Below are 13,176 nucleotides of genomic sequence, written 5' to 3'. Positions count from 1 at the left end.
GCATTCCTTTTGCATCAACAAACCTTTGTCACATTAACTTTTTCACAGGAAACAGTACCCATTCTCTGTCTCATCTCTTACCATGTCCAGTTCTTTAGCAAATTCATGGGTCACTTTCAAAATGTCAACCACCACCACATCTACTTTCCCAGGCTAGGCCCAACCTGCAGTATGTCCAAGCATGTGAACCATTACTGTCCCATCTGCCCACCAAACTGACCTGGCTCTAGGCTAGACTACACACCTTGTGTTCATAAGTGTTTTTCCTTTCTTTCTTTCTTTTTTTTTTTTTTTTAAGAATTTCATTTTGGGGCTGATGAAATGGCTCAGTACATAAAGGAGCTTGCCACCTGCTGGCCTAACTATGATAACCTAGGTTAGATTCCTGGGACCCACCCGATGCAAACCGGAAGCTGACTTGTGCTGGCTGGTTTTTGACCACACAGATGTGCATGCTCACAGGCACACATAGGCTCATAAGTACACACACACACACACACACATACACACACATACATAGACACACACATGTACACACATACATACACACAGGAAATAAGAAGTAAATACATGTAAAGATGAACAAAAGTGAGAATGTGTAGAGCAAATAAAAGCCTATATTGTCAGAAAATTCACTTAGAGTCCACAGTGTGATTTATTTATCTTAGCAGACAGTACTGCCTTTGCACCTGTAAGTTGCGTTCATAACATAATATCACAATAGGATATCTGAAGATTTAGTAAACATTTTTAAAAATTTAGATGTTTTGCTCAAATGTGTTAGGTGCACCGCAGGCATGCCTGCTGCCCACAGAGGCCAGGAGTGGGCACCAATTTCTTTGGAGCTGGAGTTAAATACCCTTGTGAGCTGCCATGTGGGTGCTGGGAATAGATCCAGACTTTTCTGCAAGAATGGTACTCTCAACTCTAACCCATCTCTCCTTCCCCTTGGCAATATTTTTATTGAACAGAAGCTTTAAATCCTATAGACACCCAGAAATTATTTCAGTAAGCAGAGCCATGCCTACTTGAAGAAGGTGATTTGACAGTCAACCCTAGATGTCACCTGCAAATTCAACTAACTATAGATAGAATATATGAGAAAGTTAACATACACGGAACATGTACTTTTTTTCCCTTGTTATTATTCTTTAAGCAATCTGGTGTAACAACTGCTTTTATAGCGTGTGTGTGTGTGTGTGTGTGTGTGTGTATGTACATGTAATTACGTTAGAGACCATTTAAAATCTAGAAGAGGATTGTGTAAGTTACCTGCAAATATCATACCTTTTTTATATGAGCCTTTTTATATACAAGGTTTTGGCACACACAGGATTCTTGCAGCCAGTTCCCCATGGATACTGACGATGGCTGTTTATGGCTTCTCATTGTGACTTTTGCCCCTTTTATTTTGAGAATTCTTTTTGAATAATTTCCACCGTGTATCATCTGATCTGAGACAAAAGCAAGAGTTCACCCTTTGCAGAGTTTAGGGATCAGATTAGCTTCCCTAAGGGGGAGGGTCTGACATCGGGTGCTTCCACTCTCAGAGAGCCAGGGCGCCCAGGCAGCTGACTGTGAAGGCAACCAGCTGGGACTAACATTTGGAGATCCCTTCTTGCATGGGGTGTTCTCCTCCAGAAAAAAATATCACAAAGGTGTGACTTGAGGTGAAACTCTAAAAGAAGAATCTTTGTTTCTAATACTTCTTTCCTTCCTTCCCCCCCCCCCCCCCATACTCTGCTCTGGCTCCTGTCTCCTCAGGTGTCTGATCTGTTAGCGTGATGAAACACTGCTGTGGCAATGCTGAGACTTCACCCCTCCCCAGCTGCATATTAATAAAAGCATTTACATTTTAAACAAAAAAAAGCTTCTGGAGATGGTGTCAGAATTAAAGGCAGGGGCTGGCGATGTGACACAGTGGTAAAGAATGTGTTTAGCATATGTAAAGCCTTGGGTTCAATCCCTGTGCTGAAAGATGATATAAAATGAAGAAAAAAAAAAAAGGACAAAACAAAACAAACCCCCCCCCCCACAAAACCCAACCCAAACCAAACCAAAAAAAAAAAACAAACAAACAAACAAACAAAAAAACCAAGCAAACAAACAAACAAAAAACAGAAAATAAAACCAAGCAGTAGATACCACAGGTTGACCCAAAAGGACTCTTAGGTGTGGAACTGACAGGTCTGTCACTGACATTTCTGAGTGTATGTTCATATTTTCTTCTTGTTATATTTGTGGTCTCAGGGTTCTTCAGATAGCCAAAGAACTCAGTTTCTAGATATCCCGTCATGTAAAAGACTTGCTGATGAGCTCGAGAGACTTGGGTGATCATGGAGCCAGTGTGCTGGACAGTTTTTGTCAATTTGAGACTAGTAGAGATACCTAAAAAGAGGAATTGCCTGTGGGCGTGTCTGTGGGACGTTGTCTTGATTGATGATGGATGTGGGAGGGTCAAGCCCACTGGTGGCAGTGCTACCCCTTGCCTTGTGGTCCTGAGCTGTGAAAGAAAGAAAACCGATCCATTGACATCAAGTTAGTGGACACTATTCCTCTAGGTTCCTGCCTCGGCTTTTTTCTATGATCAGCTCTAACCTGGAAGCACCTTTCTTTCCCAAGTTGCTTTTGCTTGGTGTTTTATTCACAGCAACAAAGAAGTAAACTAGGGCAGGTAGTAAGGAGACAATGTCTGGGGTCAAACTGACGGTCAGCCCACTCTGGAAACACTTTTCTTGTGGCAAGTCTTGGAGCAAGGCTGGTCAGTCCATCCGAAGCTAAGATGGTCTGAGCGCAAGACAGGCTGGGTCTGGAGACCTGATTTGTGGGGGGTCTTGAGAAGGTAAGGGGGCTAGTGAGCATGCTCCTGTTTAGTGCTACTGAGAGGTAGAGCAGTTCGAGGTTGCTCTGGAATGACAGTCACAAGAGGCTTGGGCTGATGGGACCTGACCTGCTGTGGTCACCAGTACAGTATCTGCCAGGGTTCTGGAGACAACCAGGGTCCAAAGGAGACAGGATCAAGCCTCAGGGGAAAGAGCCAATGACACAAGAGCAGATGGAGAGCTGTTTCTGATATGAAGGCTGGAGGTGCAGAGAGGCCTCCAACTCTGCTGAGAACAGAGGTAGGGGCCTGCCACAGACAACCTTGTGAAGGCTCTGAGAAAGAGCCCAGTGGTCTTTCTCAGAAATGCCAGGGCCGAGATGGCTTGGATAAATGTGTCCGAGAGTCTACCTCTCCCCTAATGTCGGATCCATCTGCTTGTTCTGCTTTGCGTCTTTAGATGCCCAGGACAACAGTAGGCACAGTATAGCTTCTTGATTTAGGTTTAATGGACAATTGCAGACTTCCCTCTGGGGATACAGAAATGGTGACTCAATGCACATTCTCATGGGGCTTACGTTCTAGGGTAGCAGAGGGATAACAATGAGGTCAGAAGCGAAGATCATCTTCTGGGGAACTGAATGCTCTGTGGAAGGGAAAAGAGAAGGATGGATTGATTCTGTGATGGGGGACTACTTTGAAATGAGTAGATCGGGTGGTGATGTTGGAGCTGAGGTCTGATTGAGAAAGAGAGAACCAACTGTCAACCTAACTATTGGGGCTAGAGGGTTGGGAAAGATAGCCCCAAGCAGTAAATGCTAAACCCTGGGCAGCAACTACTCGAGTGTTTGAGAAAAAGAAAAGCAATCAGGATTGCCATGTGGCTCTGGTAGGGTATACCGTGGCAGATGTGGAGGGCCCGAGCTTGGAGAAGATGGCAGAGGCTCCAGCCACACTGTTTTAGTGGGGCCCTGTTGACATTTTGGGTGAGACAGGCACAGATATTAGGTGATATTTAAGCATCTTTAGCCCTCGCCTACTAAATGTTAGTAGCACCTCCTCTCCCAATTCATTCTGACAACCAAGAAAAATCCCCATAACCGTTTCCATTCCCACACACTGCCTCACGAGGACCCTTTGAAGATTGCTGTATTAGTCATGGTGCTCTCAGAAAAACAGAACTGAGAGTGTGTGTATGTGTGTGTGTACTTACAGACCAAACACACACACACACACACACACACACACACACACACACACACACACACACACCACATATGGTCACAGCTTCCATGGTTTGACTTTATAAAGGTGTTAAAGCCATATGCATTTAGTAGAAGTGATTTTTCAATTTTTTCAGGGCTAGTGATATGCAGTAGAATACTCTTGAGATAGCTCCTAGTCAGCTACATAGTTGGAAAGGCCCTGTTGCTGAGCTGTGATGTGGAGCAGGTTATGTGTTTTAAATGTATTTTCAGCATACTACTTTTTACCTTACAATAGATTTATGAGACATAAGCCCATCGTAAGCAGAGAATCCCTCACATATCGTGTGTGTGTGTGTGTGTGTGTGTGTGTGTGTGTGTGTGAACAGATTAGTTGGTGCAATGTGCTGAGGCATCCAAAGATTTGCAGTCAGTGAGCTGGAAAGCTAACTGGTTAGTTCCCATCTGAAGGTCAATGGTGGACTGGCCAGAGGCTCAGAAATGGCTGCTGTTTCAAGTGTGAACATAGGAAAGAGACAGTGTCTCTTTGCTTTGAAGAAAGTCAGGTAGAGGAATTCTTTCCTATTTAAGTATAGTCAATCTAGTTCCTTTGTCTGGTTTGGAGAAAGTCAACAACACTGGGGCATGCAGCTTCCTTGACCTAGTCTGCAAGTTCAAATATTAAGCATGATCAGAGTCATATCAAGACTCAAGAAGAACAATGTGTCAATGCTTGACCTAATACGAGGTTCTTTAAAAATCATTACACTGATTGATTGTGTGTGTGTGTGTGTGTGTGTGTGTGTGCTACAGTGTGAGTGTGGAAGTCAGAGAATGGCTTACAGAAGTAGGTTTTCTTCTTCTACCATGTAGGTTCCAGGACTGAGCTCATGCTTGGCTACAAGAGCTTTTACCCTATAAGCCACATTGCCAGCCCCAAGCCAATCAAATTCATGCATACGTTTATGCTCATGGGAGGCCTTAAAGTTCTTCCTGTGAGGTTGAGCATTGCAGCCAGCTGGGAGTGACTCAGTTGAATCCCATGACAGAAGGCAGAAGACAGTCCTGGGTTATCAATAATTCTTCTATCTTAGTTTTATCATGACCAGTTTGGGGATAAGTTATAGTCTGAGTAATAACCATGGTAACATTATCTTAGACTCTTCCAGTACTGTTCAATTTGCAAAGCTGACATCTGTCATTCACATGGGCCAATTTCACCTCTAAGGCAGTCTTGCAGGCAGCCAGGTAGGCACAATGATTACTGTTCTCAAGAAGAGAAAAGCTGCTTGGACAGGTCAAGAGATCTGCCATGGTTATCCTCGTGGCTATGGCGAAAAGAGTGCTAGAGTGAATCATGTTTCCCAGGTGGTGGGGGCCTAGCAACAGAGAATGTGGGGCCACTGAGGGTAACCAGAGCTGCAGCAGATGGGCCAGCACAGCATACACTGTAGACAGATGAAACTCAAGGACACTGGGTGCTGCCTGGCTACAGTAATATATGGCAGAACTGTCACTTAGCGAGGAGATGGTGTGGCTGACAGAGCCTGCTGCGAGTGGCAGCTAGGGTCAGGGTGACTCAGAGGGAGCCAAGACCCAGTGCTGGCAGGGAGACAGCCAGACGGTGGGTTGGGAGGTGGCCAATCTGTCACCAAGTAAGGGGCAGGCTTTGACTCAGTAGGGAGGCTAAAGTGGCACACAGGCAGGCATCTCTGTCTCTTCAGCCTTTTCCTAGAGACTCCACAGGCTTCTGTCTGAGCCTGCTTTCCTGCTAGGTTGCCTGGCCTTTCTGTTATTGATGGAGAAGGGACAGAGAAGTCAAGCAGGCGACAGTTTGTGCATCTCTTGCTGAAGCAATCCATCAGCTAGGATCTGAATAGTTCACACTGGAATTCCTGAAACCAGTTGCTGTGCCGTGGAGACCCTTGGCATGTCTCACTGTGGAGGGGACTGGATCACCTTGAGGATAGACATGTATTTCCACAGGACTCATGAGATCACTGTGAGCGGGATGAAGGAAGCTAGGCGTCCCAAGAGAAAGAAGATAAAACCCTAAAGGAGACACATGTTATTGGAAAATAAAGACACAAAGAGAGAAGCATGTGGAATGGACAGGACTGCTCTCAAGGCCAGAGAATGGTCATCCAGGTCCTGCCTTTGGATGTGGTAAGGGGAGATGCAAAGACAACAGAGCTGAGGGCAGCAGCCTTGCAATACAGTCCATCTTCTCTCAAGAAAACATAGTCAAATTAGGTGTGGTAGCACATGCTAGTAATTCTAGCATGTAAGAGGTTGAGGCAGGAGGATTGTGAGCTTGAAACCAGCCTGGGGCAACATAGCAACACCATGTCTAAAGAAGCAGGGGGTCTGGGAAGGGTGGAAATGACAGCCCATTTTTCTTTGCAGATATTTGAAGTAGCCTGATAGATGGAGATTTTGAAGTCAAACTTAGACTTGAGTCAGGATGTTTAGATCTGAGCCCACTGTATGAGTTATGGATTTCCTGGGCACAGTGTGGTGGCAAGGTAGTTCTTCCCTGTCCTGTCTCTCTCGTCCCTACGCTGATGGTTTCCTCACTCTTGTCTGTGGCTCTGTAGCAACCTTGCATCTATTCCTGGCTTCTGTTCACAGATGGCATCCTGGTCTTCTAGTTCACTACCACCAGGTCCTGGGTGTTTAATGCCACTCTGGCTACTGTGATAGCCTTTGCCTTTCTTCCTTTTAGCTCAAAGACACTCACAATTGGGTTATGATTGACTCTAGACTCTTGGGGTTTTCAGGAGAGTGTTTACTGTTAGATAAATGCTTTGTTTTTAAATACTTTAGATGGATAAGATTGCCGGAAATCTCAGGTATATAATATCTGAGTTAGGACGACAGTCCATTTTGTCAAAGCTCATGGTTAAAAATTGGAAGGCTTACCATGCCTTTGAAAGAAAGGTGAAGCAGAAAAAAGGGGAAATGCATGTGTGTATGCATATTTGTACATGCACATGTGTATGCATATTTGTACACACATGCAGTTTATACAGGGCTCTACATGAACTTCAACATCAAATTTTGAGTAACATTTGAGTTCATTTCAGCAGTGAACTAAATATATCCCTTTTAAAACAAGAATATTAATTAATTAATTCTTGTTTTTCAAGAGAAAGTTTCTCTGTGTAGCCCTGGCTATACTGGAACTCACTCTGTAGACCAGGCTGGCCTTGAACTCACAGAGATCCATCTGCCTCTGCCTCCCAAGTGCTGGGATTAAAGGCATGCATCCCTACTGCCCAGCATAAGAATAGAAATGTAAAAGAATAGAACATACTCAGATTTTTAAAAAAGCAAAATCTCCTTTTGTTCTCAGATTCATTTTAGGATAATTGGCATATAGAAATGTATATATTTAAATTTTGCTACATGATAGAAGGTTATTAATTGTGAAGTGGTAACAACAACCAAGCTGATGGGCGTGTTCTCTTTGGGTTTCAGACAATGAAACTGGGTAAATGTGTACAGATGGTTTTCCTCCATGGACACCAAGCTCTGCACACTCTGCCCTACAGATGGAAATGATGGCTCAGATCTACTGAAGACCTGTAGGTTAGCTGAGTGCGGGCTTTCTTGTCAGTTTATTCTTGGGTTCCAGAGTCTTGGAGGTGAGTCAATTTAGTAGAGGCCTCAGGAAACATGAGCGAAATATAAGAAATGTGTAAGGTGGGATTTCTTAGGAGGACTTGGCACCACAAGTCCCACTGTTACCTGGAGGCTCAAGAAAGCCAATGGAATAGTTCCCCTCTAGGCACAACTCTCTGGCAGACTAGGGAGTGAATCGCAGCCCAAGGGCAGGAGATGAGAAGCAATGGGCCATCCTGGGCAGGCAGGCAGGAAAGGCCAAGTTTCTTTTCCTCTATTTTGTATTCTGTTCACATTCAGTGACCCAGAGAAGGCCTGCTCATATTGGAGAGGCATTTACATTACCAAATCCACGTAGTGCTAAACCCACTCAGAAACACCCTTCTTCCCAGGCCTGGGAGTAGGGTCCCAGTCGTACCTGTCATCTGAGGAGGACCCATCCTTGTAAACTGTCCTCGAAAGACCATTGTCAGAAGGGGCCAGTACTGGGCCTGACAAACAGGAGGCAGCAGGGACTTCAGCACTGCCTCCACTCTCCTCCTCTGTAGGGATCCTCAGCCTTGCAGGGGACACAGCTTGTTGGTGACAAAGCCTGTTAATTGTGTGCACCACTCAACAAGGGATACTTAAGGCTATTTCCCCTGATTCTTATGTTTAGGCTTTTTGGTTTTTTGTTTGTTTGGTTTGTTGTTTGAGTTTTTGTTGTCATTGGTAGTGATGGTGGAGGTTTTTTTTGTTTTTATTGTTGGTAGTGGTGTGTTTTGCTTTGTTTTGTTTTGTTTTTTGAGATAGGATATCACTATGTAGTCTTAGATGGCTTGGAATTTGCTGTGTAGACTAGGATGATCTTAAACTAACAGAGATCCTCTTGTTTTAGCCTACTAAATGCTGGGATTCAAGGCATCACCAAACCCAGCAATCATGTTCAGTTTTTGTTCTCTAAATAAGCATTTATTACCCACTCTCTGTCATTTCTATTGTAAATGTTGACTTGGTACGCATGTGAACTCTGATATCCTCAGAAGCAACAAAGACAGTTGCTAAAAATGGGCTTCCAGGCTTAGGTGTAGTTTGGTCCTAGAGCATTGGCCTGACATGAACAAGGATCAGCAAGGTCTCTCTCTGTAAGAAAAATTCAATCAGTAGATTGAGGTTTCCCTATCTTCTGAATTGTCCAGCACTTTAGACTGTCATGGACCTTGGGATACTCTAAAAATTAGAGAGGAGCCAGTTGGTTCTCAGCTCCACAGGAGAATACTCCACAAGGTCATATAGTTCCTGCAGGGACCATGTTCTCACTGTGTTCTGTCCCTGCCATCACCACTGTGTTTGAGCTTTGTGAGTCCGAGGCATTTTGCTCTACCTCCTTGCTCCTTTGGGACTGGAAGACAGTTTTCTATAGAACTGCCCAGCCTCAGAGCTGGTGCAAAGGCTCAACTGGTAAAGGTGTTTGTTGTCAAGATTGATGACCCGAGATCCTCGGTATCCACATGATAGAAGCAGAGAATTGACTCCTGCAAGATTTTCCACATGTGCTGTGGTAGACACTCACTCACACACACATGCACACACACACACACACACACACACACACCAGGAAGAGAGGAGAGAGAGAGAGAGAGAGAGAGAGAGAGAGAGAGAGAGAGAGAGAGAAGAGAGGAGAAGAAAAGGAGATGAGGAAAAAGAGAGCAAGAAGAATGAAGAGGAGGAGGAGGAGGAGGAGGAGGAGGAGAAGAAGAAGAAGAAGAAGAAGAAGAAGAAGAAGAAGAAGAAGAAGAAGAAGAAGAAGAAGAAGAAGAAGAAGAAGAAGAAGAAAAGAAGTCCTTAGTGTCAAAAATTATCCCTTGATAATAGCTTTGATAAGAGGCTAGCAGGACTCAGCAGTCCTCACAGGGAAGTGGACAGACTATACTTCTAGGCTGCAGTCCTGGCTTACAGTGCTAGCTCCCCTTGCCCCCTTCACTCACTGTCTTACTTTTTCTGCACATTAGCAGCTAGGGAGAGAGGAAAGACACCCTGGAAAGAGCCCAAAGTGTTCATTAGGTGATTGTTATTATGTTGGTGCCTGTTGCAATGATATAAGTCTGAGGTCTTAATAAAATCTAACGTTTTCCAATTAGCTGTTGCTTAATTAGTATCATGAATATTCAAAGTCCTTATGCCCTTTTGCATCCTTCCTCTCCAGTCTTTCCTCCCACCGGCTGCTACATCAGACTGCAGTAGTGTCATTCTTCAGGAGTGGGGGTATGAAGACCTCCATGTGCAGAGGACCACGGTGACTCTCCCGCGTCTCCTCTACTTCCTGGAGCAAGATGCTCAGGCTGTAAGATTTCTCCATTATCAAACATGTAAGACACACTGGGTTCCTTACTTGCCATGACGTCTATGAGAATGGCCACTTCTGGAAAGTGCTTGTCCTGAACAGTGAAAGATGGGGCGCTCTCAGCACAGATGAAGGGAGCAGTTAGAAGTCTGGTGCTTCCTCACTCCTTCCGACTTTTGTGCTCTCTCTTTCCTCCCTTTTCTTTCTCTCTTTTCTCTTCTTCCTTCAAGCCTCTTCTCCTTCTCCTTGAAGAAAAATTGTGTGTGTATGAGTGAGTGAGTGAGAGAGAGGAAGGGGGAGGGAATGTGTGTGTGAATGTAAGCATGCACATCACGCTAGTGTGTGTATGTAAATGCAAACATGCACGTGACATACATGACACTTGTCATAACATGCATGTGGACATCAAGAACAAGCACAGGTGTAGGTTTTCTCCTTCCATAGGATCTCTTGTTTTCCTGCTATGTATGCCAGGCTAGCTGTCCCTTGAGCTTCTGGAGGTTTTCCTTTGTCCCCGAAGGGAATTCTGGGATTACAGGCACACGCTTCCACTGCCTCCGACCTTGCACCAGTTTGTGAGATCTGAACTCGAGTCCTCACATTTGCGTGTCAAACACTTCACTCCATAGACTTTCTTTTTCTATGAGCAAAAACACCCTCTCCTTTGCAAACCATCCTTAGAGCCTCAGGTTTGTAACATGAAACAGCACAGCTCCAGTTTCTCTGGGGTTGACACCTGCTGCCCCCCCTCCCCCCACTCCCATCTCCTGTCACATCACCTCTGCAAACCTAGGCACACAGCTTGAACATCATTGATTCTAGCCTCTTGTACCCTAGGGAAGCACGTAGAGAGTCAGAAGGGGGAATGCGTTGCCCACTACAGAAGACCTCATCAGAGACAGAAGGAGGGATTTGAATTCAGACTTACTATCCCTGTCCAAGACATCTTCCAAGCCACTATACCTTCAGGAGAAATGATAACCTCAGGTTAGATCATGGAGGCTCTCTATTGGGACTAACATCCCCACCAGGCAATAGTACCTCGTTCCACTTCTGAGTGGAGACTGAGAGGGGAGAACGACATCCGTTATTTGCCCTCCAAGCTTCCCCTGGCTGCCTCTCCTCCACCGAGGCTGGAATATGTGGTACTGGCTGTAATTTAGGCTTTAGTTTGGAGGATTTCCCAGTAGTGCCTGCAGCTTCGTAATGCGGGCTGTCAAAATGATGCAGAATTGTGCTCTGCCAGCTGCCCGGCTGACTTCATTCAGATACATCTAATGTGACAATTTTGTCAAAGCTTGTTTTAAGGAGTTGTTTTGACTGGGTGTTAATGTGGCCTTCTTAATCAGCCAATTCCTGCATCTGATTCCTCCACACCAGCCACCAGATGATGAAGATTTCTCTGAGGTTCAAGTCTGGCCTGGTTTGCTCTGGGCCAGGGGTAGCCCATTTTGTCTGTGGGACAGTGGCTTCCCTGTCCTCTGCTTTGCTGTGACAGTGACAATGCTTGGTAGAAGGATAAGTCCTGAAGTTCGGGAAATGAGATGAGAAAAGCAAGCTTAAAGTGGAGAGGACACAAGAAAGGAACTTGGGTGGGCATAGTGTGTGTGTGTGTGTGTGCTAACAAGGAGGAGTATTGTGATCTCGAAAGAGCTTATTGAGATTGAGCTCAAACAGAGGAGGCTTTGGGAACTCTAGAGCACAGTGAGCTGGCAGGAGTGAAAGTTCTCAGCTGATTGATGGCTTCCTTACAGATGCAGAGACACACAGCCATGTGTGTGTGCAAGAGTTGGGTGACCAACAGAGGGACCCGCAGGGATAGGGACATCATAAGGAGGCCAACAGAGTCAACTAACCTACATCCTTGGGGGCTCCCAGAAACTGAACTGCCAACCAAAGAGCATACCTGGCTGGACCCTGCACACGTGTGCAGAAGTGTAGCTTGGTCTTCACACGGGTTCCCCAACAACTGGAGCAGTGGCTGTGCCTGACACTGTTGCCTTTCTGTGGATCCTGTTCCCCTAACTGGGCTGGCTTGTCTGGCTTCAGTGGGAGAGGATGTGTATAATCCTTCAGTCACTTGAGATACCCCAGGGTGTGTTGGTATGGGTGTGGGGGTTCCCCTTCTCACCGTGGGAGGGTAGGGTAGGAGAGGAGCTATGTGACAGGGGGCTGCAATCAGGATGTAAAGTGAATAAATAAATGAGAAAAGCACCCCCCAAACAAAACAAAACAAAACAAAACAAAACAAAACAAAACAAAACACTCTTAAGAATTCCCAATCCTACCATGGGATTCCCAATCCTCACTAATAAGTGGATATTAACCTAGAAAACTGGAATACCCAAAACATAACCCACACATCAAATGAGGTACAAGAAGAAAGGAGGAGTGGCCCCTGGTTCTGGAAAGACTCAGAGAAGCAGTATTCGGCAAAACCAGAACGGGGAAGTGGGAAGGGGTGGGTGGGAGGACAGGGGGAGAGAAGGGGACTTACGGGACTTTAGGGGAGTGGGGAGCTAGAAAAGGGGAAATCATTTGAAATGTAAATAAATTATATTGAATAAAAAAAAACAACAACTAAAAAAAACAACTAAAAAAAAAAAGAAGAATTCCCAATCCTGGTCAAGTTACCAAATCTGAGTTCTGATTGGTCCATCTAACAATGAGCAGTGGTCCTTGGAGGTGGTGGTGAGGATTGAACCCGCATCATATCTAGTCGGTGGCAGTTGGTTCTTCCTCTCCTATTTGTGCTTGCTTCCTGACAGATACAATCAAGGGAGCAATGCCTCCTGGGAACTCGTGCACACAGTCTCCGAGGACCACTTCGGTCACGCTCAGTGGATTGCTTACAAACACTCCTACTAGATTTTTACATTCTGTATGGATAGGAGTTGGAGTTTATTATTTCACGATCCAGTCATGTATCACTTACTGATGGGGACAGCTCATTGTTAAGTGATTCTGTTGCTTCACAAACTTGAGGGTACTAGATGTCCCAGATGACTCAGTGTGGCCTCTGGATTCAATCACATGACACAGTAGACAGTAGATTCACGAAGATGCTGCTACACCACAGCTTACTGAAAACTTTTAAAAAACAACAATAGAAAGTATAGTATAGGGGAGCACACACACACACACACATACACACACACACACACACACACACACACCACATCATGTGGTGATAAAAGAGGATA

Source organism: Apodemus sylvaticus, chromosome 7 (genome assembly GCF_947179515.1).
Source record: "Apodemus sylvaticus chromosome 7, mApoSyl1.1, whole genome shotgun sequence".
Taxonomy (NCBI): domain Eukaryota; kingdom Metazoa; phylum Chordata; class Mammalia; order Rodentia; family Muridae; genus Apodemus; species Apodemus sylvaticus.
The sequence above is the reverse complement of the archived record's forward strand: the minus strand, read 5'-3'. Positions refer to the sequence as shown.